Source organism: Erinaceus europaeus, chromosome 2 (genome assembly GCF_950295315.1).
Source record: "Erinaceus europaeus chromosome 2, mEriEur2.1, whole genome shotgun sequence".
Lineage (NCBI taxonomy): Eukaryota > Metazoa > Chordata > Mammalia > Eulipotyphla > Erinaceidae > Erinaceus > Erinaceus europaeus.
This window is the reverse complement of record NC_080163.1, coordinates 121,374,795-121,397,935: the sequence shown is the minus strand read 5'-3', so window position 1 is coordinate 121,397,935 and position 23,141 is coordinate 121,374,795. Positions and strand designations below refer to the sequence as shown.

At 50.6% G+C, this 23,141-nt stretch overlaps 1 protein-coding gene across 7 annotated transcripts in view; it reads left to right on the top strand.

The window, feature by feature from the left end:
• GSE1 (Gse1 coiled-coil protein) overlaps positions 1-23,141 on the top strand; it is a 392,245-nt gene that overhangs the window by 14,717 nt on the left and 354,387 nt on the right. The window contains exon 1 of one of the 7 annotated variants that reach the window (XM_060185068.1): positions 10,832-10,849. The exons of the other annotated variants lie outside the window; for them this stretch is intronic. The gene's annotated coding sequence lies outside the window, so the exon portion shown is untranslated. Of the gene's footprint in view, positions 1-10,831; positions 10,850-23,141 lie in introns of those variants that run through there. 7 annotated transcript variants of the gene reach the window in all.

The window sequence follows — 23,141 nt, the reverse complement described above, 5'->3', positions numbered from 1 at the left end:
GTTTTCTGGGAAGTTTCTTCTGATTTTGGATAGATACAGAGAGAAATCAAATGGGGGGGCAAAGATTAAGAGGAAGAGAGAGAGAGAGAGAGAGACCTAGACCTGCAGCACTGTTTCACTGCTCATGAAGTGCAAGTGGGGGCTGGTGGCTTGAACTTGGGCCCTTGTGCATGGTAATATATGCACTCAACTGGGTGTCCCACCACCTGGCCCTTGTGGGAAGTTTCTATAAACCTAGGATGGGAGAGGAGGGAGCAGAGAGTAACTGTCAGACGGAGGACAACAAAGCAAGAAAGTGCTGTCATCTGACGGATCTTAGATACAGCTTGCCTGTAAAATCCAACACTACATCACAAAGCACTAGGCTAGACAGAAGCCAACATCCAGCCACCGTGAGCTCCATTCTAGATGCAGAGATGCAAATGTGAAAGCAAGGGCCTGCTGCACACCTCACCTGGAAGGAGCAGTCTGCCTTGTCATGAGCACAACGCAGCTTTGAGCCTGGCGCCCACCATACTAAGAACTTCAACAACTTTCTCTCCTCTCTAGCTCTATCTCAATCTGTCTGAAAAATTAGCTAGGAGAGGTGAAGCCCTGGTGACAACAACAACAACAAAAAAGACAGTCTGGGTCTTTAAATCAATAACACATAGCAGTGGTGGTGATGGTGATAAGGAAATCAGAGGGCTGGTTGTCATGCGTTAAGCCCCTGCAAGACTTTATCTTGGTGGCCTAGTGACGGAGGACTCCCTGACATGTTCACAAGGACATTGGTGCCCTTTTGTTCCTCTGGACTGTTGAGTGACTTTGTGCTGACATAACAAGGCCAGTTCTGGGTTACTGCTGGGCATGATGCAGCAACACAGCCACACTGGGTGTGGCCACCAGACTGTGTCACCTGCAGGTCCCATACCAGGCAGGGAAAAGTAGTCTAGCTGACAACCTAGCTCTGTGGCATCCTGGTGCCCAGGGCTCTTATCCCCAGGGAGCACGACAGACTCCCTTGTAATGTTGACTGTTGTGGCACTGGGACTTCAATCAAGCAGAACACAGTGTCAGCAGAAGCTGGTGGCCTCACAGTCTTCAGGGCCCTGGCTATAGGGAGGGGCAGAAGCCAAGGTGGACAGTGACTCCTCCACCACTTTCCACCCCCATGCTCCAGGGTTGCTACAGGAGAGGCTACAGTTCCTGGTACCTACAAATGGAAGAACCTTTCTATTGTGAGGAGAGAAAGTAAGGATGTCCTGGCACTCAGGCTTCCCCTAACCCAGCTTTCCCTGTGTCTTGCCAGCCACCCTGTGCAGAGGTGCTGCCAGCTCTGTGTCTGCCTCCTAGGGACAGGGCCTGCTTCAGGGGAGGTCATGCTGCTCTCAGCTATTCAGTTGACAGGGTGAGTGCAGGGGTTTGGCAAAGCCTTTTTTCCTTTGCCAAGGAAAAAAGAAGACACTCTTCCCAGGCTGGCATGCTAGCTCAGAGGCAGAAGAACTTCTCTGGAATCTTCTGCCACAGTGCCAGTTCCAAGCTGCTGTGAAGCTCTTAGTGGACTCTGTGCACCCAGGGTTCCTGCGGCAGCTTTTAGGCAGCTGCCACATCTGGGTCACAGGCTCCTGAGTCAAGGAGCTGTCCCTTTCCACCTCTGCTCTCAGCATGACCACATAGGTAGGTGACATAGGAGCTGTCTGTGCCACCAGGCATTGCATTTAAAGCAACACTGTGTAGGCTTTTGACTTCTGTGATGTTACTTCCCTGTTTGTACAGTGACACCTAAGGTAGCATTTATATCGTGGTGGTTCTGCAGACAGTCTAGAAAGTATTAGAGGGGCTGGGGTAGATAGCATAATGGTTATATAAAGAGACTGTCACATCTGAGACTCCAAAGGCCTAGGTTCAGTCCCCAGAACTGAGCAGTGCACTGGTTAAAAAAAAAATGAGGGGGCCAGGTGGTAGCACACCAGATTAAGTACACATGGTGCGAGGCTAAAGGACTAGTGCAAGAATCTGGGTTTGAGACATAGAGAGCCCTCTGGGGCAGGGTACCCACAGATGGACTCCTAAGGGGTCCCTGTTTCCATCTCTATGTTATTCTTTCTGCAAAGAACAAGAGGGGCTGGGGATAGAGTTCAGCATGTGCCTAGCATGGGCAAGGGCCCTGGTTATCTTTGACTCCTACCCTATTGTTTCTTTTTGTTATGATGTTGAAATAGCTTCTCCATCACATACAGTTGTGAGAAAGAATAAAGGCTTTGTGTGCCCTGCACCCAGCGCTCCCCATGGAGACTGCTAGCATAGCTGGTGCACTGTCACTCCGGGGAGGAGCAGGGACATCACCCACTTGCCTCATTAGCTAGTTCTCCTTATTCATTTATTTATTCTTTTTTATTTGATAGGACAGACAGAAATTGAGAAGGATGAGGAAGATAGAGACACCTGTAATGCTGCTTCACTGTTTGTGAAGCTTCCCCCCACCCCCTACAGGTAGGGACTAGGGGCTGAAACCTGGGTTGATGAGCACTGCTCAACTGGGTGCATCACTATCCAGATCCTTGTCTCATTTTTTATGCCTTTTTAAAAAAAATTATAAAAAAGAAACACTGACAAAACCATAGGATAAGAGGGGTACAACTCCACACATTTCTCACCACCAGAACTCCATATCCCATCCCCTCCTCAGATAGCTTTCCTATTCTTTAACCCTCTGGGATTATGGACCCAAAGTCATTGTGGGATGTAGAAGGTGGAAGGTCTGGCTTCTGTAATTGTTTCCCCGCTGAACATGGGCATTGACAGGTTGATCCATACTCCCAGCCTGCCTCTCTCTTTCCCTAGTGGGGAAGGGCTCTGGGGAAGCAGAGCTCCAGGACACATTGGTGGGGTTGTCTGTACAGGGAAGTCTGGTTGACATCATGCTAACATCTAGAACCTGGTGGCTGAAAAGGGAGTTGACATATAAAGCCAAACAAGTTGTTGACTAATCATAAACCTAAAGGCTGGAGTAGTGCAAATGAAGACTTGGGGTGGTCTCTGTTTTGTAGATAGCTACTAGGCATATTTTAGTTATATTCCAAAGGGTCTGTGGCTATTATTAGTTTTCTTTTTCTTTTCTCTCCTTTCTTTTCTTTTCCCCTGAGCCTGAAATCTGATATGCAGGTGGATCCAAGTTATTGTCAGGGGAGACGATGTCACAGCTGGAAAAAGGACCAGGAAGCTGGATTAGGGAAGAGAGTAGCTCCCAAATACGGGAAATGTGTGTAAATATTGTTGACTGTAAACCCTATTGATTTGATGTGATCTGGAGCCCATATTCAGCTTAGGAGCCTCTGTGACCTCTGCATCCCTGTAGATCTGAGCTCACATTCTGTGGTCATCAGTAGGAACATTCCAAGCTGCTCTAATATCAGGACTCATCTTCCTCAGGTGTAGCATAGAATATGTTGTCCATCTTCCCTTCGGAGGATGGAACATTCTCTACTGTTGTTGATCCAAGTTGAGGGCAAGGTCCTATGAGGGGCCCACAAAGGGGTCTGTTTGTTGTTCCTGATAGAGATTACGGGTAACAATGGAGAGAGGGATTTATTTGAGGTCTAGGTCATTTTAAAGGGTTTCTTTCTTTCTTTCTTTTTTTCCTTTTCTTTCTCTCTTTCTTTTACCACTTGGATTATTGCTGGAACTTAAATGTCTGTGTGGTTCCACTGTTCCCAGCAGTTTTAATTTTTTTCTATTTTATTCTATTTTGAGAGAGAGAGAGAGAGAGAGAGAGAGAGAAAGGGGAAAGATGCATACCTACACACCACTCTATTGCTCATGCAGTTTCCTCACTGCAGATGGTGACCATGAGCTTGAACCCAGTTTCTCATACATGGCAACATGTGTGCTCTACAAGGTGAGCCCTTGGGCCTTCATTTAAAGTTTGTTTTAATTTTGGATAGAGGGAGAGGGGTGAGCCCTTGGGCTTTCATTTAAAGTTTGTTTTAATTTTGGATAGAGGGAGAGGGGCACACCTGGTTAAGTGCATATGTTACCATGTGCAAGGAATCAAGTTCAAACCCCCCAGTCACTACCTGCAGGGGGAACAGCTTCATGAATAGTGAAGCAGTGGTGCAGGTCTCCCTCTCTCTGTTCCTGTCTCTGTCCCCCTCCCTCTCCCTTCTCTCTGTCTCTTCTCTTTCTCATTCTCTCTGTCGTATTAAATTAAATATATAAAGTAGAGGAAGAGAGAGACGCAGAAAGAGGAGAAACCACTTGTGAAACTTCTGCTTTATGTAGAGCTCCTATGTGTTGGCTGGGGGGCTCGAACCCAGCTCTTTGCATAGTAAGGTATGCCCTTTACCCGTTGTGCTGTCTCCCAGCCCCATAACTTGCTTTCCTTCTATGTGCACTTATATGTGTATGTCTGTCTCTGTGTCTGACTGTGTCCCTGCACATCCATGTAGCCTGCCTGTTTTTGTGGGGAGGAAGTGCAGCTCAGGTTCAAGGCCTTCCCCCAGGACCAGGCAGCCAGGGTGTGGCAGGGCTGGGCTTCACATCCTGCGTTCTGGCTCTGTGTCCCTGAGTCACTTCAGGAAGCAGTCGCCTTTCCTCTTGGATGTTGCCGTGGAGTCCTGGCCACAGCTGTGAGCCAAGAAAGACACTCTGGACTCAGAGAGTGCTGAGCCACCTGCACCCATTTCCTGGAAGGCAAACTGAGCCTGAGAAAAGTGGAGGGGTCTGCTGGCCCACCTCACAAGTGGGGAGTAGTCAGACCCACTCCTCCAGTGAGCCCAGGGAATGTCTTGCTTCAGGAGGCCAGAGGACAGATTACACTGCTCATGGCCAATGCCATGCCAGGGGCAGACTGGGGAGCAGGAGATGACTCTGGAAGTGTGCACGGTGACCTCGGACCTCTGAGTGCCCCCGAGTGTGTGCCAGGGAAGCAGTGACCGGGCGTCGAGATGATGCACTGTTTCCCTTCCTCACACAATGTTTGGGAAACTGTAGGTTAAAGAAAGTTCTAGCAGACTGGGCCTTTGATGCTGCTGGGATACTCCAGATGGGACACGGCTCCCATTCTGTCCAGCAGATCTCAGGAGATGCTGGCTGGGCCAGGCGGCACTCTGTAGCATGTCCACCACTGACATCCCTGAAGAAGAAATCTCTTATGTGAGAATCAGCATTTCCCCTGCAGGGTCTCTAGGGCTGCAGGAGTGAATTGAACCCCATAAAATTCCCCTTACAGAAATGATTTGGGATGTCCACCCATGGAGCTCCTGGGCTCACTAGGACCAAGTCATAAAAAGGCTTTGCAGTCAGTCAGCAGCTGCTTGCCTGTCACCTCTGGTTTGCAGACAGCACCAGGGCCACCTGAGTCGACAGTGCTTTAGACAGATTCTGTGGTGCCAACGCTGAGTTTTACTTAACACACCCCCTCCCCAGGACAGGCTAGAGCATCACCCTGTCATCAAATCAGATTCTGCAGCAAAACATGTGAATATTCTCACCCCTGGGGGGAAAACTGGAGACTATGAATAGCCTTCGGGCAGGGCAGGTTTAACTGCCAAATAGTTGGCAAACTGACTTGTTGCAAGGTCTTTGGGATTCAGGCTTGTAGGTGCCAGTGTGGGTATCAGGGTCCTGGTGGCCTTGTCTGGGACCTGGAGTTGTGGCCCTACAGCATGTGGGGCCTGGCAAGCTTGGCCGAGGTGGCCCCTCTCCTGCCTGGCCCTGCATGTGTGTATGGAGCCAAGGGGAGGTGGAAAGATATGGCTGCCAGCTGTAAACATTGGATAGGAGACAGCAAGGGACAGCATTGGCGTTTTATCCTAGTGCTCCTGCTCCATTGTTTCATGGCTGCAGTGCTTGGTCTTGCTTTCTTGAATTGTTGGAAGAAAAGCAAAAACACACGGCTCCCTGTGCCTCAGGGTGTGGACAATTTGTCTTGATTGCTGAGGCTCTTTGGAAAGACTGATTCCTCCCAAGCGGAACGTGGACTACACTTCCCGTTGATGGCCTGCGGCCAGGTCTGACTGGACCCCAGCGGCTCCAGAATCCCTCCCCATAGCTTCTGAGGCCGCCCAGCAGTGGGGCCTGCTGGGATCTGCATTCCCTCTTACAGAAGCTCACGAGCTCTTTCATGGAGATCAGCAGAATCCATTTTTAACTGCATTGGAAGGTCACCCTGTGCTTCGTGTGTGTGTGTGTGTGTGTGTGTGTGTGTGTGTGTGTGTGTGTCCTCCAGAAGCTGCTGATAACAACTGTGTGCCTGTAGCACCTGGGGATTGGCCCCTGTCCTGGGGGTGACCACCATGTGCTGGGGGTCGAGCACTGCACAGGGAGTCTCTGGTCTCCCCTGGGATGGAATCCTTAGCTATCTGGTGATGCTGGGCCAGCACGTAATATCATTGCTTTTTGTGGGTGAGATGAAGAAAGATTGTGAGTCATTCACTGATCCTGTGTCTTCAGTGCTTTCTGAGCTGTGACTGGTCCTAAGGATCTCAGAGTCTGGGTAGCTGGACAGATGAGCAATTCCAGGGCAGGACTGGACCTGGGTGCCCATTCCGTGGGGCAGGCTATGGCAAAAACTTATTCCCTTGGGAGCATCTGCCATCACCAGTATCCTTCCCAATTTAATAGCTCAAATTCAACTATCTTGAGATCTGGAAGATATCTCATGTGATAGAGAAACAGCTTACTGTGCATGAGGTTATGGGTTCAAGTGCCATCAGCATTTGTGAGCATCATGGGAGCTTCATGGATAGATGGTGGACTGGTGCACCGTCTATCCATCTTACTCTTTTTCTCTCCTCTCTCTCTTTCTCAAAAGGAAGCCCAGTGATAAATGTACATCCACAAGGTCCTGGGTTCATTCCAATGCCATGCTTAAAAAAAAGAAAAAAGCCTTAAATCTACTTTTCAGTTTAAATCTAAAACCTAAAAATCTAAGAGCATGTGAAACCACAGTTCTAGAAGATGCTTGATAGAGATGTTTATCCAGCTGATGATCACAAGAGTTTCGGGCTCTGGACCGGGCTGAAGCCAACCAACACCGGGGTTTGGCTGATCTCTCCCTGGATCAAGTCCATGTGCTACTCAGAAACCTGGTCCTGCTGTCCTCACTCTGTGTCACTTTGGAAAAAGTCCCTTGATTGAGTGTCTCCAGGATAGCTCAAGGGAAATTCAAAGTTGTTGTTGTTGTTGGTGGTGGTGGTGGTGGTGTGTGTGTGTGTGTGTGTGTGTGTGTGTGCATGAGCACACACACATACACACATGTGTTTGGGGTAGGGTTACCTCACATCTTCACTACAGTTGAGAAGCAAGGTCCAGAGAGCAAGGATGGTCCATGGATAGATAGTGGACTGGAGCAGTGGTGTCTCTCACTTACACTTTTTCTCTCCTTTCTCCCTCTCTCTTTCTCAGAAAGCACCACTCAGTGATAATGTACATGCATAAGTGGCCAGTTTTGCCTGTGGGGCCACATTGATCTGAGCAGAGCAAAGAAAGCCAGCTTGGCTATTTTATTTTAACTAGTGCAGTGCTCAGTTCTGGCTTATGGTGGTGCAGGGACTTTAACCTTGGACCTTCAGGCTCCGTGAGAGGCTGTTGTGTAACCACTGTGCACTATCTCCCCAGCCCAGCTTGGTTGTTCCCCTTGCTGCAGTAGGTTTCTGCTGGCTGTGCCTTGGGTGGTAGGGAGTGTACAGCAGTTTCTGGAGGCAGTCTCAGACAGTTGGAATGTGTTTTTCTCCAGGAGGCAAGCCTTCTTACTTCTGGCAGAGTGCCTTTGTGATGGTGGGTCCTGGGTTGGGGTGGAAGGCTGGATGGTCAGCTGTGGCAGCTGGGTCCTGGCCTGGGTCTGCCTGTAGGGAGGGGGGCAGGGAGGAAGACAAGAAGCCCTAGCCAGCTCCTGGCCCCTGACCTCCAGCCCCCAGACAATTCTGCTATGAACCAGCAGGGGAGCCTCAGGGTCAGGGAATGGGTCACCCCAGCCCCCATTGTCTGCACAGGGATAGCAGCTCCCCAGGCTCTGGGAGGCATGGAGGAGGGGCCAGTGTAGGGGTGAGTGTGAGAGCCTGCCAGCAATTCAGCTCCATGGAGCTGCCCAAGGGACAGCTGGGGGACTTGATGGATGCAGAGTGGCTGCCTGCCCTGCAGAGAGCTGACCTTGTAGCTCAGGAGACAGCCGTGAAGCAATGAAGCAGTGAAGCAGTGAAGGAGCAGGCATGAGGTGTCTGTGACACCCTGGTGGAGGGTCTGGTGTGGGGAACTAAGCAGCGTGGAGGCTCACTGCCCAAGGGCTAGGCCTGGACCTTGGGGAGCTGGCTGCTCCACTAATGGGAAACCCTGGTAGCTTCCAAGATGTTGTATCCCCACCCCCCAGTCTTGAGGCCCTTGTTTGATGCTGCTGACTGTGGCAGTGTCTCCCTCCCCCACACACATGCACAGCAGCTTCTTAGCTGAGCTGCCCAATCTGCTTTGTGTTGGTCACATGTGAGCTGGGGTGTGGAGTGTCTCCTGGGTTATGTGCCTGGGTCCCTTGGACAGGATGGCTCAGAGCTGGGGGGGGGGGTGTTCATTCATTCATTCATTCATTCAGAGCTGTAGACACCAAACAGAGGGTCTTTCTGGGTCTCTGTGGCCAAGGCCACCTTGACTTGACTGTGAAGAGAGGCAAGTTTGCTCCTTTTTTCCCTGGGAATAGGCAGTCTGTTCTTATCTGCCATAAAGTGTTTTTTTTTGGGGGGGGGGTGGTGGATGCAAATGAGGAGTCTGTACCTCCACCAGTTTTCTCTCTAATTCTAAGTTTGGGGGCCTCTACTGAGGGCACCTGAAAAGCCAGGAAGGCCTTTGAGCATTGTGATGTGACAAATGCCAGCCACCCCTGTGTAGTGTCCCAAGTGATACTGGAGACGGGGCCAGGAGATCAGGACAAGGGCTACTGGGATGAGTGAAGGGATGGCCAGAAGGGATGGCCAGCTTGGGTAGGGCTGTAACCCCGCTCCCCCTGTCTTTGCCCTGTCCCGCTTTGCTCAAGTAAAAATAACCAGACTGGCACCCTTCCCTCTGCTGTTGAGGACAGTCCCACCTGCTCCCCTGACACCTTGTCACTCTTCCTTCTTTTTCCTTCCACCTGCAAATAGACTTGGGTCTCATTTTTGTCACTTGGCAGTGCTTGTCCCGACTGGGCCAATTTTATCTCTCCAGGGGGGCTTTGAGTGCCTGGGGGAGGAGGGGGCAGGGACCTCTGGCAAGCATCCCAGGACATCTTCCAGCTCAATGTCACTGCCACCTCCTGTCATCCAGTAGGGAGAGGAATTTAGATTGTGTAGTCTTTTCCCAGGGTGTTCCCCAAGGCGTGGGGGTAGGGCACAGGAGGGCCTTTGCACAGAGAGCTCATCTACTTCCCTACATCACACAGCATTGTGGGGGGGGGGGGGCAAGGCAGGGATGTGCTTGGCCTAGCCTCTGAATTTGAGGCTTATCCCTGTGCTTGTGTCCTCAAGGGTGGGCTGTCCCCGCACAGAGAGGGTGACTTATTATTTTTTTTTCTTCCAGTGTTATCACTGGGGCTCTACACCGGCATGATTCCACCACTCCCAGAAAAATAAATATGTTTTGTGGATAGAGGGTGAGACACACCGAGAGGAGAGACAGCCCAGCAATGCTCTACCGTTCAAGGGGCTTCCCTGTGCAGAAGCTCTTGTGTGGTTGGGGCTGGAACCTGGGTCCTGTGCTCTGCTTGGTGAGCCATCTCCCTGCCCCTTTAAAATATAATTCAAATAGTGAGTTGATGAAAAGGAAGATTTCAGATAGCTGTCCTGGTGGGTAGCACAGACCTAAACCAACCCTTGGGGTGAGGAGGGAGTGGGACAGTGCCCCATGGAGAAGCCCAAAGCAGACCTAGAGTGGGCAGGGCTAGCAAGGAGCCAGGAGACCTGGAAGGCCGAGGACCTAGGCCATCCTGCAGGCAGGCTCCCTTAGCACAGTCACTGTGAACAAGGACAGCTGAGAAAGATGGAAGTTGGGGGTGGTTCCAGGACACATCCTCCCACATGATAGCAGGGACCAGAGGAAAAGATATTCTCAGGTGGGCTGGCCAGATCCATGGACCCCCCCCCCCCCCCCCAGTGCACAGAATCCAGGGAGGAAATGGCAGGAGAGGGCAGCTGGGACCAGGTCAGGAGGTCTGAGCCTGTCCTCAGGGTAGTGGAAGGAGGCTCAGACACTGCCCCTGGCCTCCCAGTGCCCTGGGGCTGAGGTGGGCGACCATATCTTGGAGGAGATAGCCAGGACAAGAGGGACAGAGGGAGCCAGGTATGAGTGCTGCCAGGCTGTGAGCATAGTCACAGTGTGTCAAAAAGTGAAGTTGGGGCCACAGGCTCAGACTCCAAGGGCCTCTCCTTTGTGGGATAGAGGCTGACCTTAGGAAGGTACCCCATACACTTTGGGAGGACAATGTCTTGTGGTCTGTCCTGAGGTACACAGGGCACTATAAGTGCTATAACTACACACTGCACACACCCTGTATTTACAAACAGACCCTGGGTGCTGCCAGACCCCGTCATGTGGGTAGGGTTGAGGGGGGTTGTGGGGGGAGCTCCAGGTTTTCTGGAGTCCATGTGGGAAGTGTCCCCCATCTGTTCTCCTCCTGAAGCTGTCCTGTGGAGCTCCCCAGCTGCTTCCTGGCCCACATGATGGCTTCAGTAGGAATCGGGGGTGCTGGTTAGCAGGAAGCACCCCATGACTCCCCACCCCCATCACCCACAGCACACAGGCACCATCCATGGGAGGAGGAAAGAGAAGAGAGTCACTGCAACCCTGCTCCACCATCCATGATGCTCCTGTGTGGTGCTGGGAACCAAACCTAGGGTCTCATGGGGTAAGCTAAGCTATCTCCTGTCCCCGGAGCCCCCATTCTTTTCATTTATTGTGCAGCCATGACCTCTTGCATTTATGGTATCTCTGTTCTAGGCCACATTCTTTTAGTTCACGGAGAGATGTCCCAGGACCAGAGCTTCCTCTGTTGCCACAGTACCTCCCATGAGGTACTTGGATTTGAACCTGGGTTGCACACAAGGCAGTGATAATGCTTGGAGAATTTCTCCTTCTAGCTTTCAGGATCCCCCATTTCTAATTAATTAATTAAGTAAGTAAGTAAGTAATTGCACTGCTCAGCTCTGGCTTATGGTGTTGCTGGGGATTGAACCTGGGACTTTGGAACCTCAGACATGAGTCTGTTTGGATAACCATTATGCTATCCCCCAGCTGCCACCTCCTATGCTGTCTGCCTTAGAATATGCCCTCACCCTAGAGGAAAGCCCATGCCCAATCATGGTCATGGTCATTGGTCTCCTGCCCCCACCCTAAAGCAAGCTGGGTCTTCTCACTGCATCTTGACTGTTCTCTTCTGCACATTTCACGTGACTAGCATCATATAGTATACAGTCTTCTGTGTCTGGCTTCTTTCACATTGGGTGACGTTTCCTTTTCGAAGGCTTATTTATTTTGTATGTGGTAAAGAGAGAAAGGGGCCAGGAGTTTTGCATGTCCTTGGGAATATATTCAAAACTGCTAGGGTGGGGAGCCAGCAGGGGCTCACTTAGTAGTGCAACACTTTAGCTTGTGTGAGGGACCAGGTTCTAGCCCCCAGCCACCACATGGGAGCACTTCATGGCAGAAGCCACATAAACATTGAAGCAGTGCTGTGGTATCTTTCTTCTCTCTTTCTCCAAAATTGAAAGGAAAAAAAAAAAAGTCTGCCAGGACTGGTGTAATCATGCAAGCACAAAAGTCCCAGCAGCAGGAGAGAGAAAGAGAGAGGGGAGGAGAAGGGAGGGGAGGGGAGGGGAGGGGAGGGGAAGGGAAGGGAAGGGAAGGGAAGGGAAGGGAAGGGAAGGGAAGGGAAGGGAAGGGAAGGGAAGGGAAGGGAAGGGAAGGGACATATGAGAGAGTGAGAGCCTGGAGCTGTGCTCCAGTACATGTGGCACTGAGGGTCAAGCTGAGAACCCCAAGTATGCAAAGCCTGTGCTCTACCAGGTGAAGTATCTCACTAACTACTTTGGGCACTGTTTTTTAGTTCCTTCCATGTAGAGGTGTGCTCAGGCTTTCTTCTTTAATGGGCAGATGATCTTCCATCATTGGATGGTCAGTCTAGACATGCACTGGTTGATGGATATAGGAATTGCTTCCACTTCTGGGTTTTGTCACTCCTGCAGCCAGGTCCGTCATGTTGGGGACATTGTGTTGGTGCATGGCGGCCCTGGTGCATGAAGTTCTAACCTCCCCCGCCAGCCCCCCTCCCCCCACACACACCTGCTCTGGGTTCTAACCCCGGGCAGTACTGGGGTGAGTCCTGTGTCAGCTGAAGAAGGAATGGGATTTTTTTCTGTAAAGATGCATGTGTTTATTTTTGTGAGTCAGAGGGGGAGTGGAAGCAGAGCACCTCTCAGCTCTGTCATGCGTGATGCTGAGTGTTGGACTGGGGGATGCCCAGAAGCTGTGATGAATTGCTTCCTTGACTTTGGACTGGTCTTTAATGCCAGTTCTACCCTCCTCACAAGTCCTAACCTGATTGTCAGGGTCCCCAGAGAAAGTGAGTGCCAGGAGGGCAGGAGGGCAGGGCTTTGCAGTCCCCAATGCAGCAGTGCCAGCCTGCCCTCTGTCTGTGGCAGGGGTGTGTGTCAGGAGGTTTGAACCCAGGCCCTGGGACCCAAAACCACACCTATTCAGTTGACCGGCTCCTCTTTGCACCCTTGTCCTTTCTTCCTTTCTTTGAGGTCCTCAACCCCTGCAGTGTGCCCAAAGCCTGCCTCCTCTGTGCCCAGGTTCTTGCCATCCTATAGGCAAGGGGTGGGGGAAAAGGCAGCAGAGGAGACCACTCTCTACCCTCTTCTGTTGGGGTAGCCCATCATTCCCGCTTCTCTGGGGCCTCAGCACCCAGGGGTGCTTCAAGGTGAGGGCACAGGACCCTGGTTGGAAGAGGTTCCTGTGAGTCCTGCATGGCCATTTAGATCATCCCTTCCATCACCAGCTCATCCATTCATTTGTTGAATGTAAGGTTAAGACCACTGGGTTAAACCAGCACAGCCCTTTACCTGCTGAGACTAAGTCTGGTGGGGGAGAGAACCAGATGCTGGTGCTTGAGTCATACATACGTGTGATAGCTTGCAGCTGCCACCAGAACTTAGGAGGAGAGGAGCATGGACTGAGGAAAGTGGAGGAGAGTTCTGGAAGGCTTTCTGGAGGAAGTGACTCTTGATCTGAGGTCTGGGCAGTCAGAGAGAGACCCATGGGAGAAGGGTGTGAGAGAGGCAGACGGGCAAGGAAGCTTGTGGAGGCCTCAGGGGGCTTTGCCCATTAGGGAAGGTCACAAGGTTCCCCTGAAAGGCTTTTTTTTTTTTTTTTTTGCTTTTAGGGTTATTACTGGGGCTCAGTTTCTGCACTATAAATCCACTGTGGCCATCTTTTTTTTTTTTCTCAATTTTTTTTTTTTTTTGGATAGGATAGAAAGAAATTGAGAGGGAGGGAAACACAGAGGGGGGGGAGAGAGAAAAAGAGAGAGAGAGACAGATACCTGTAGACCTGCTTTACCGCTTATGAAGTGGACCTCTCTCCAGGTGGGGAGCCAGGGGCTTGAACCATGATCCTTGTGTGGATCCTTGCTTTTTTTTTTTTTTTTGGACGGAGGATTGATATGACTTGCCTTAGGAAACCTTGGGTTCTGAAGAACAGAACTGAAGTGAAGCATCAGGTCTGAGGCTGGCTTTGAGCCAGCAGTGGGGCTGGCAGGGCAGAGAAAATGTTGGCTATTTCCAAGCCTCATCATGAGAACTTCTCAAGATGACTGGGTGGGTCATCAGAGGGCTTGGGCATCAGTACCAGGAACCCTCTCTGTCCCCCTTCTTTGGCAAGGACCCAGCTGGAAGGGTTGTGGGGGGAGTGCTATAATCAGCATTTGCCTTTCCTATAGAAAGGTCTAACCCTTCCCCAGCCCCAACCCCCCCCCCCCCCCCCCCCCCCGCTTTCCTTGGCCCCTCCTCCATTATGGGCCTCCCCAGTGGTGCACTCAGCACTCATTCATGAGATCCTACAGTGGTCCCTCACCTGCCTGCTGATTCCCCCCCCCACACACTTTTTTTTCCTCTAGGGTTATCTCTGGGGCTTGGTGTTGTCACTAGGGAGCCAGTGCTCCTGGTGGCCTCTGTTTTTTTACATTTTTATTGGATAGAACAGAGAGTAACTGAGAGAGGATAGGGAGATAGAGAGAAAGAGAGAAAGATAGACACCTGTAGACCTGCTTCACCCCATGTGAAGTGACTCCCCCTTCAGGTGGGAAGCCAGAGGCTTGAACTGGGATCCCTACATGGGTCCTTGCAGTTTTGTACTACGTGCACTTAACTCGATACACCACCACCCAGTCCCCTTGGCCACCCTCTCCATGGCCAGTGGAGTGCTGACTCCCCGGCAGAGAGGTAGGCCAGAGTCTGCGGCCAAGAGAGGAGACTGTTTACAGCCGCGGCTGACTCTTGGCTCCAGCAAGCTGGCCGCGCAGTGACATGTTTATTCTCTAGGCCGGTTGCTGGCCCAGCTCCTGCCAGCCCTGGTCCAGGGTTCTGGTGACGGGGACAGGCTGGTGGCCTACTCCTCCCATCCCCTCTACACACACACACACACAGGGCCTCACAGTCAGGGGCAGGGAGGGGCAGAGTGTGGGAGAGTTCTGCCACCGTCCCTCTGGCCTGCCTCCCATTGGGCTCCCCAGGAGATCTCTGCCTGCCTAGATCTCCCCATCTCACTCCCTGCAAGTCCCCAGTGCCCCATGGGGTGCACTGCCACACTTGGAGGGGCCCTCTAATTGTGGTCTTTCAGAAGATTGCACCGAGTACCCCATTGGTGTCGGGCCACTGGGAGAGGGCCTGGTGAAGGAAACATAGGAGGCACTTCCTTTTGGATCTGAGCTCCTTCCAACTGGGAGGGACTGTACCCCCTGGCAGCCCTGCAGTCACTGGAGTGAGGGGGTACGATGCCAGGTGGTCCTCATGAGGGCCAGCTACCCATGGGCCCTTCTCCATCTGTCAGCTGGAGGACTAGGCTGCTTAAGCTCCCAGGGCTATTGCTGCCTCCATCCCAGCAGCACCACGGGGCCCATGTGTCCTGTCTGTGCCTGATACACAGTGATGGAGCCACATGGGAGTGGCATTGAGGAATGGCACATGGATGGGGTAACTTTCTAGAAGGACCTAGTTAGGAGAGGGCTAGTTTGATTCTGAAGGGGGTAGATAGAAGGAAGAAGTCTTATTCCAGGAATGGGGGGGGGTTCCCCTGATGGCTCCTGAGGACAAAAGAAGTTCAAGAAGCTTCCAGGTATCCAGACCCATGGGACCCCAGAGTTCAGCTGTCATCAGCTGGGAGATTGGACACCTGAGCTCACTCTTGACTGTGGGCGTGTAGTTTTTTATTCCCCATTAAGGTGCTGGTGGGGGTTGGGGATAAGCCTAGATCCTCATGCATGGGCAGCCCCCCACCCCCCAGTTTTTCATTCTTTATTTCTTAGAGCAAGAGAAAGACAGAGAGCAAGGGAAAGCCATCATGACATCACTCCTGCCATCCCTGGGTGTGGTACCAGAGTTCAAACCTAGGACTCAAGCATGGAAGCTATTTGCTTTACCTGCTGAGCTACCTACTGGCTCTTGTGGGTGACTCTGGATGAGTCAGGTCGTCTCTCCAGCCTCAGTCTCCCTAGTGTCAGGCCCCATGGCATCTCAGTGTTCCTTCTGGGTCTGAGTGTCTGAATTCCAGTGAGGAAGGGATCACACCATGTGACTGGGGCCTCAGTTTCCCTTTGGTGTGTCTGACCTACTTTCCTCCCCTCAGGAGTATGGGCCTGTGTCTACTTTGCTTGACCCTGTTCTGACTGATCTTCTTGGGGATGGACCCTGCCCCACATGTCCTTGTAACTGGTTCTGGGGGACTTGATGCCTCAAGACCGGAGGGGGGAAATTACTGTGAATACTAGAGCTGTGGGATCACTCTCAGAGTCTTTGTTGCATATTTTTTTCTATTTTTAATTTATGATTTATTATTTGTTCATTAATGGGAGAGAGAAAGAGAACCAAAGTATCAGTCTGGCATGTACAATGCTGAGAATCGAACTCAGGGCCTCATGCTTGAGAGCCCAGTGCTTTATCCATTGCATTGCCTCCTGGGCCACTGCTATTTTCTTTTAAATTATTTCCTGGGAATGTCAGATGGTAGCGCAGCGGGTTAAGCTCACGTGGCACAAAGTGCAAGGACCGGTATAAGGATCCCGGTTCGAGTCCCCGGCTCCCCACCTGCAGGGGAGTCGCTTCACAGGCAGTGAAACAGGTCTGCAGGTGTCTGTCTTTCTCTCCCCCTCTCTGTCTTACCCTCCTCTCTCCATTTTTCTCTGTCCTATCTGACGATGACATCATCATCATCGACAACAACAATAGTAACTACAACAACAATAAAAAAGACAACAAGGGCAACAAAAGGGAAAATAAATAAGAAAATATCTCCTACCCTGATTTACCACTTGTGAAACTTTCTTCCTACTGATGGAGGCTCAACTGAGTGTGCTACCTGTCCCCACTAGCTATTTGCTGTTTATGATCCTGAGTCTAATGTACAGACATATCTTGTTTTGGTGGGGACTTACAGTCTGCCTTGGCCTGTGGGTTTGTTCTCACCCCAAGTTTGTCTTTGCTGAGCCCTACAAAGGTCCTGGTGGACACCTTAAACTGGACTCAACCCTGTGTGACCAAGGGTAGGTGAGACAGCATAATGGTTTTGCAAAAGGCTTTCATGACCAAGTCTCTGAAGTCTCAAGTTCAATCTGCAGCACCACTATAAACCAGAGCTGAGCAATGCCAACAAGTAAGCAACAACCCCAAATCCTGTGTAACTGGCACTTTGATCCCAGCCTACAGAGGAGGAAACTGAGACCTAGAGGGTGCATCTGGAAGCTGACCCAGCTGGTGCAGGCATTGCCAGGATTTGAACCAAGACCCTCAAGTAAGTCTTCCTTGCTTAACCACAAGTCCAGCTACTGTGAGGAGGCTGAAGCCTGCCTTCTTTGCCTCCTCACCATCCTCTTCCCCACAGTTATTCTGATGAAAGGAGGCCTAGGTTCTATTCCTGGCACTTCTGCAACTAATCCACCCGCCCTCCCTCCCTCTTTCCCTCCCTCAACCCCCTTCATTTGTTCCAAATTGGGGAGGCACCCTCTGCAGCCACCCTGAGTTCTCTGAGTTCCAGAGAGGCTCCCATGACACCTGCTTCTCCAGGGCCAGCCCACGGGGTCACGCCAGGCAAAGCACTGTCCCTGCAGCTATTGACCCGCACTCTGCAGCCCTGTATCTGGGGCACGTGACCCCAGGCTGAGCATGGGAAGCCCTGGGCAGCCTGACCCTGCTCACTCTGGCTGAGAGAAGCTGCCCTCCCCCGCCTTTCCTCCCTGTCCCTGGTTAGATGCCAGGCCCAGAAATTGCTGGCCATCAGAGGCTGTTTGGGGACACTGTGGCCTCCAGGGTTGTGCAGAGAGAGAGAGGGAAAAAAAGGAAGAGAGTTTGGAAAAGCCATTCAAGTGAGAAGAAGTACCAATAATAAATAGGGGAGGGAGGCTATTTTAAAATGTCAGGACCTGAAATGCCAGAAAAAAAATATGATTCAGTGTCGACAGAGTGTCAAAATATACCTTAATCACACCGCTAGTGGCAGCAAGAATTGGTACTGCACTATCCTTTCCCCTCAAGTTCTTTGTCTTCTCTGTATCAGAGACTTGAAAAGCATGATATGTCAGTTCCATAATGTCACTTTCTGGGATCATCCCAAGGAAGTGCTTATAAGCCTGGCAAAAGGACAGAACATGGACATATTCTCTTCACTATTGTTTACAATCCAGGAGGAATTTCTAAATGACAGGGCAGAAACACCATACTCTAAGGTGCAATGCTAAAGAAAACTGTCCCCTGGGTAGGGAGCTCATGTGGCCTTAGTGAAGCCATGGAGCATGTTCCAGAAGGGAGATTCTAGGGAACAAGCAATGGTAAAAGTCAGCAGGATGCAAAATTTCCAAGTGCTCATTTTAGACAGCCTGAAAGAAGCACATCCATGGGCGTTCAGGCTGGGAGGGACTTGAAAACAGGCTGTGGTTATATTTAGATGAAAGGGGAGACCCCATGTTGCCTCTGCCACTGAAATATTCATACTATTGGGGCTGGGAGATAGCTCATCCAATAAAGTACATACTTTGCAGTGAGCAAGGACCCAAGTTCAAGACCCTGGCACTGCAAAGCAGGAGCACATTGAGCAATAGGTATTGTGGTATTTATCCTCTCTCTCTCTCTCTCTCTCTCTTTCTGTCTGACTGTCTGTCTCTGTCTCTCACTCTCTTTCCTCCCCCCAACTCCATTTACAATGAAAGAAAAAAGCCCATCAAGGAGGGTGGAATCCATGTAGAGTGGCAGAGCTCCAGATGTGAAAAAAGTAAGCATGACTGCTGTCATTGTGTTGCCTGAGCATTAGGTGTTAGAACTCACCTGGTCACATGAGCTTGTTCTCGTGCAGGGGATATGGCACGGGGATCTGATTCTGACTGAGATCTGATTTCTAGCTGTGTGATCTTGGAAAGGCTGGGCCTTCTTGAGTCTCTGTTTCCTTGTCTGGGAGGCGGTAAGATGACATGTGAGTTCCTGTTGCCCTCAGGGCTCAGAGCAGGCTTTGATGCATTCAGCTGCAGTACCCCGGAGTGCTGGGGGCATTACTGAGCTACTCTTTTGTGCAGTTGTGGGCTCTGGGGCCAGGAACCAGCTCTGTCGATCCCTGGAGTGGGGTACAGCACCAGCTCCCAGAATTGCTGATGAATAGCCCTCTCTGGAGGAGAAAGTGCCATGCTTCCAGGCATGCTGGCAGCTCTAGAAAGCTGGTTGGGATACAAGCACCTGGGAGAGCATTTTTCTGAAGAAGGGAGGCATAGCCTTTGCTTTAAAGTGTCTTTGTTTATTTTTTAAAATTATTTTTGCAGTTCTGGGTGATGAGTTAAGAGTCTTGCCCAGGCATGATGCTACAGAGCAGCCTTGCTAGCCCAATTTTTATCCTGTATATTTGGGGGTGGGGGAAGGAAAGACAGAGAGAGGAGAGAAGGAGAGAGGCAAGACACCATAGACACCATCACTCTACCATTCATGGAGCTCCTCCAGTGCCCTCTGCACTTCTCCCATGTGGTGCTGGGACTCAAATCCAGGGCCTCACGCATAGCAGGGTATGTGCTCTACCTTAGATTTTCAGGGGTATTTTTTATTATTATTGTTGACCAGAGCATTGATCAGCGCTGGTTTATGGTGGTGCTGGGAGTTAAACCTAGGGCCTGAGGGGGGAGGGAGAGTCTGAGACTATAGTACTGAAGCTTCCTTCAATGTGGTGGGAGCCAGGCTTACACCTGGGTGGTGCACATGGTAAAACAGAGCATGTTGTCCAAGTGGGCTATTTCATCAGCCCTCAGAGAATTTGTTAAAGAAAGAAAATCCTCTCTCACTGCTCTGTCACTGCTGACAGGCTACATGCATCACTGAGCAAAACCCATGGTGGGGGATGTCTCCCTAGGCATGTGACATTAGGAGGAGGGCCAAGAGTTAAGGCTTCATTCTACTCCCCTTTGCCACCCCCAAGTGGCAGGACCTGGACAAGCCATACTTGAGCCTCACTACCTCATTGATGAAATGGGGGGTGCCTTTGGAGCACCCCTCTAGCACTTGGACAGCCCTGTTTGGCTGGCCCTTCCCAAGTGGCAGCTGGACCTCAGACCTGAAGGTAGATGAGACTATGAAGTGAAGGAGTACAGACTGGTCTTCACCCTGCTGGGGAGCCCTAGGAAATACTGAGACCCCTTGAAGCAGGTGGGTGGCCTGGTCAGGAGGATCACCAGCTCCTAAGTGAGTGCTGGGAGCTGAGCCAAGCCCTTTTTCCACATCCACACTAATAACTCTTGCGGCACAGCGTATCAGCAGCTTCATTCCCTTCAGCCCATGAGGTCTGTGAATTCCACGTCCTGGGGTCGGCTGTGAATATCTCTGTTGCTTTGGTGCCAGGGTCACCTGAAGCTTGGCCTGTTGAGGGTCTTCCATCTGCCTGAGGACATCTGTCATGGGGTGAATGTGTCTCCTAAAATTCCTACGTTGAGGGAGTTGGGCGGTAGTGCAGCAGGTTAAGTGCACGTGGCACAAAGTACAAGGACCCGGTGTAAGGATCCTAGTTCGAGCCCTGGCATGGGAGTCACTTCACAGTTGTTGAAGCAGGTCTGCAGATGTCTGCAGATGTCTGTTTTTCTCTCCCCCTCTCTGTTTCCTCTCTCCATTTCTCTCTGTCCTATCCAATAACAACAACATCAATAACAACAACAATAATAACTAAAACAAAAATGAAAAACAACAAGGGCAACAAAAGGGAACATAAGTAAGTAGATATTTTTTAAAAAATTCCTATGTTGAAGCCCCTAGTCCAGCAGCTGGGAATGTTGGACTGTGGCAGTTTTTGAAGCTGGTCTTTAAGGAGGCCATTAAGGTAGCTTGAGGTCTTTGAGGGCTACTCCTAATTCACTGTGACTAGTGTCCTTATGAGAAGAGGAGATGAGGACACAGACACACACAGGAATGACCCTGTGAAGGTACAGGGAAAAGACAGCTGTCTGCATGTCTGACAGAGAGGCCTCACAAGGAACTAGCCCTGGGCCTTGGACTTCCAGCCCCCAGAAATAAGAAGAATACATCTCATGATTGAAGCCCCCATCTGTGGTGGTAGGATATAGCAGCCCCAGAAAACTGGTGCAGGGAACCTCTAGAGTATTATGATTTATTTATTTTTGCCACCAGGGTTATCACTGGGACTCAGTGTTAGCACTATGAATCCACTGCTCCCAGTGGCCTTTTTCCTCATTTCTTTTCTTTCTATTTTATTTGATAGGGAAGAGAGAAACTGAGAGAGAAAGGAGTAAGAGAGAGAAAATGAGTCACTTGTAGACCTGCTTCACCGCTTGTGAAGCTTCCTCCCTGCAGATGGGGAGTGGGGCCTCAAACCTGGCCTCTTGCATATGGTGACATATATATTCAACTGGGTAAGCTATCACCCTGCCCCCTGATGCATTTTTTCAAGTATTATTTATCTATTTTGGATAGAGACAGAAAAGAAAATGAGAGGGAAAGGGGAGCTCGAGCTACCTCAGCACTGCTTCACTGTTCATGAAGCTTCCCCCCTGCAGCTGGGGACTGGCGCTTGAACCCAGGTCCGTGCACACTGTAACGTGTACTCTTCTGGGCATCCAGCCCTTTGTTACTATTTTAATATTTTAGATTTATATGACATAAGAGTTTCATATGAGAGTGAGAGAGGCCAGAATGCCACTCCAGTATATATGCACCAGGAGCCTCAGGCATACAAGTTCTTTGCTTTGTCAGACAGCCGTTGCCCCAGCTGTGCAAAAGGGCTTTTAAAAAAAATATTATTATTGATTTAATAATGGTCAACAAGACCATAGGATAAGAGGGATACAATTCCACATAATTCCCACCACCAGAGTTCCATATCCCATCCCTTCCATTGGGAGCTTTTCTGTTCTTTATCCCTCGGGGAGTATGGACCCAGGGTCATTATGGGGTGAAGAAGGTGGAAGGTCTGCCTTCTGTAATTGCTTCCCCACTGGAAATGGGTGTTGGCAAGTCGATTCATGCTTCCATCCTGTTTCTATCTTTCCCTAGTTGTCGGGTTCTCCCCGACAGGTAGTCGCGAGGAGGGAGATCTGGACCAGCCAGACACACCCCCCCCCCCCCCCCCCCCCCCCCGTCTGGGGCTGAGCGGGAGGGAGAGTTGAGAAAAGAAAAGACACCAAGTCGGGAGTTCTGTCAAGGCAGTGACTCGCTTTATTGAGGAAAAGGCCATTCTTTATAGGCAGGGGGTAGAGGCAGGGATGGAAAGGTAGGGTGAGATGACGTTAGAGGTGGTGTGAGGTGGGATCACCGTGGGGCCTATGCTCTTTACGCATCATCAGCTGGAGGGCAGAGGTGAATTCAGGCACGGCCTACAGGAAATGCTGTGTCACTCCGAGGAAGTTAGTGACCAGCAGCGAAACTCGAGCCAGGCTTACGGAGTGTCTGCTGGGCCTAGATCGGGGCCAAGCAGGCCCCAACAACTAGTGGGGCAGGGCTCTAGGGAGGTGGGGTTCCAGGGCATATTGTTGAGATCATCTGTCCAGTAAAGTCAGGTTGGTGTCATGGTAGCATCTGCAACTTGGTGGCTGAGAAAGCATTAAGATATAAAGCAGAAAAAAATTGCTTAATAATCAGGAATCTAAAGGTAAGACTATAGCAAATGAGATTTGGGGTCTCCATTTTGGAAAAAGCTAGTAGGTCTATTTTAGGTATATTCCAACGAGCCTATGATTTTACTAATTTTTGCCTGAGCCCAACAGCTAACATGCAGGTCGGCTAAAGTTGGAAATAGGACTAGAAAGCTGTATTGAGGGAGAGAGTAGCTCCCAAATATGGGAAAAGTATATAGATATTGTTAACTGTAAACTCCATTGATTTGATCTGGAGCCCATATTCAGCACAGAAACCTATGTAACCTCTGAATCCCTGTAGGTCTGAGCTTATATTCTGTAGTCATGGCTAGGAACATTCTAGGCTACATTCATTGCAGGACTTGTCTTGTCTTCCTTGAGTGGCAGAGTATGTTAACCCAATCTCCCTTTGGAGAGTGGAGCAGTCCCTATCAATGTTGACTTACACTGAGGGCAAGGTCCTGTAGAGGCCTATAAGAGGGTCCACTATGTTGTTCTTGATGGAGATGACCAGTGACAGTGGAGAGAGGGATCTGTTAGAGGTCTAGGCCCATCATGTCTGTGTGGGAATCCCAGGATTCCCTGACTAGAGCCCTGGATGATGGGGTGGCCTGGTAGTGGCCAGAAGAGTCATCATTAAAGTATGCCAGTCTCTTGACCAAAAAGGGCTTTTCTTAATTGCATTTCATTATTGAACAGTCACCATTTTCCCACCATTAGAAACAGCAGTGCACAGGACACCATGCACTTTCCTACTTTTACTCTCGATGGGGCCATTTCCAAAAGTGGCCCAGGGTCATGGAGTCAGAAAGATTAGTCA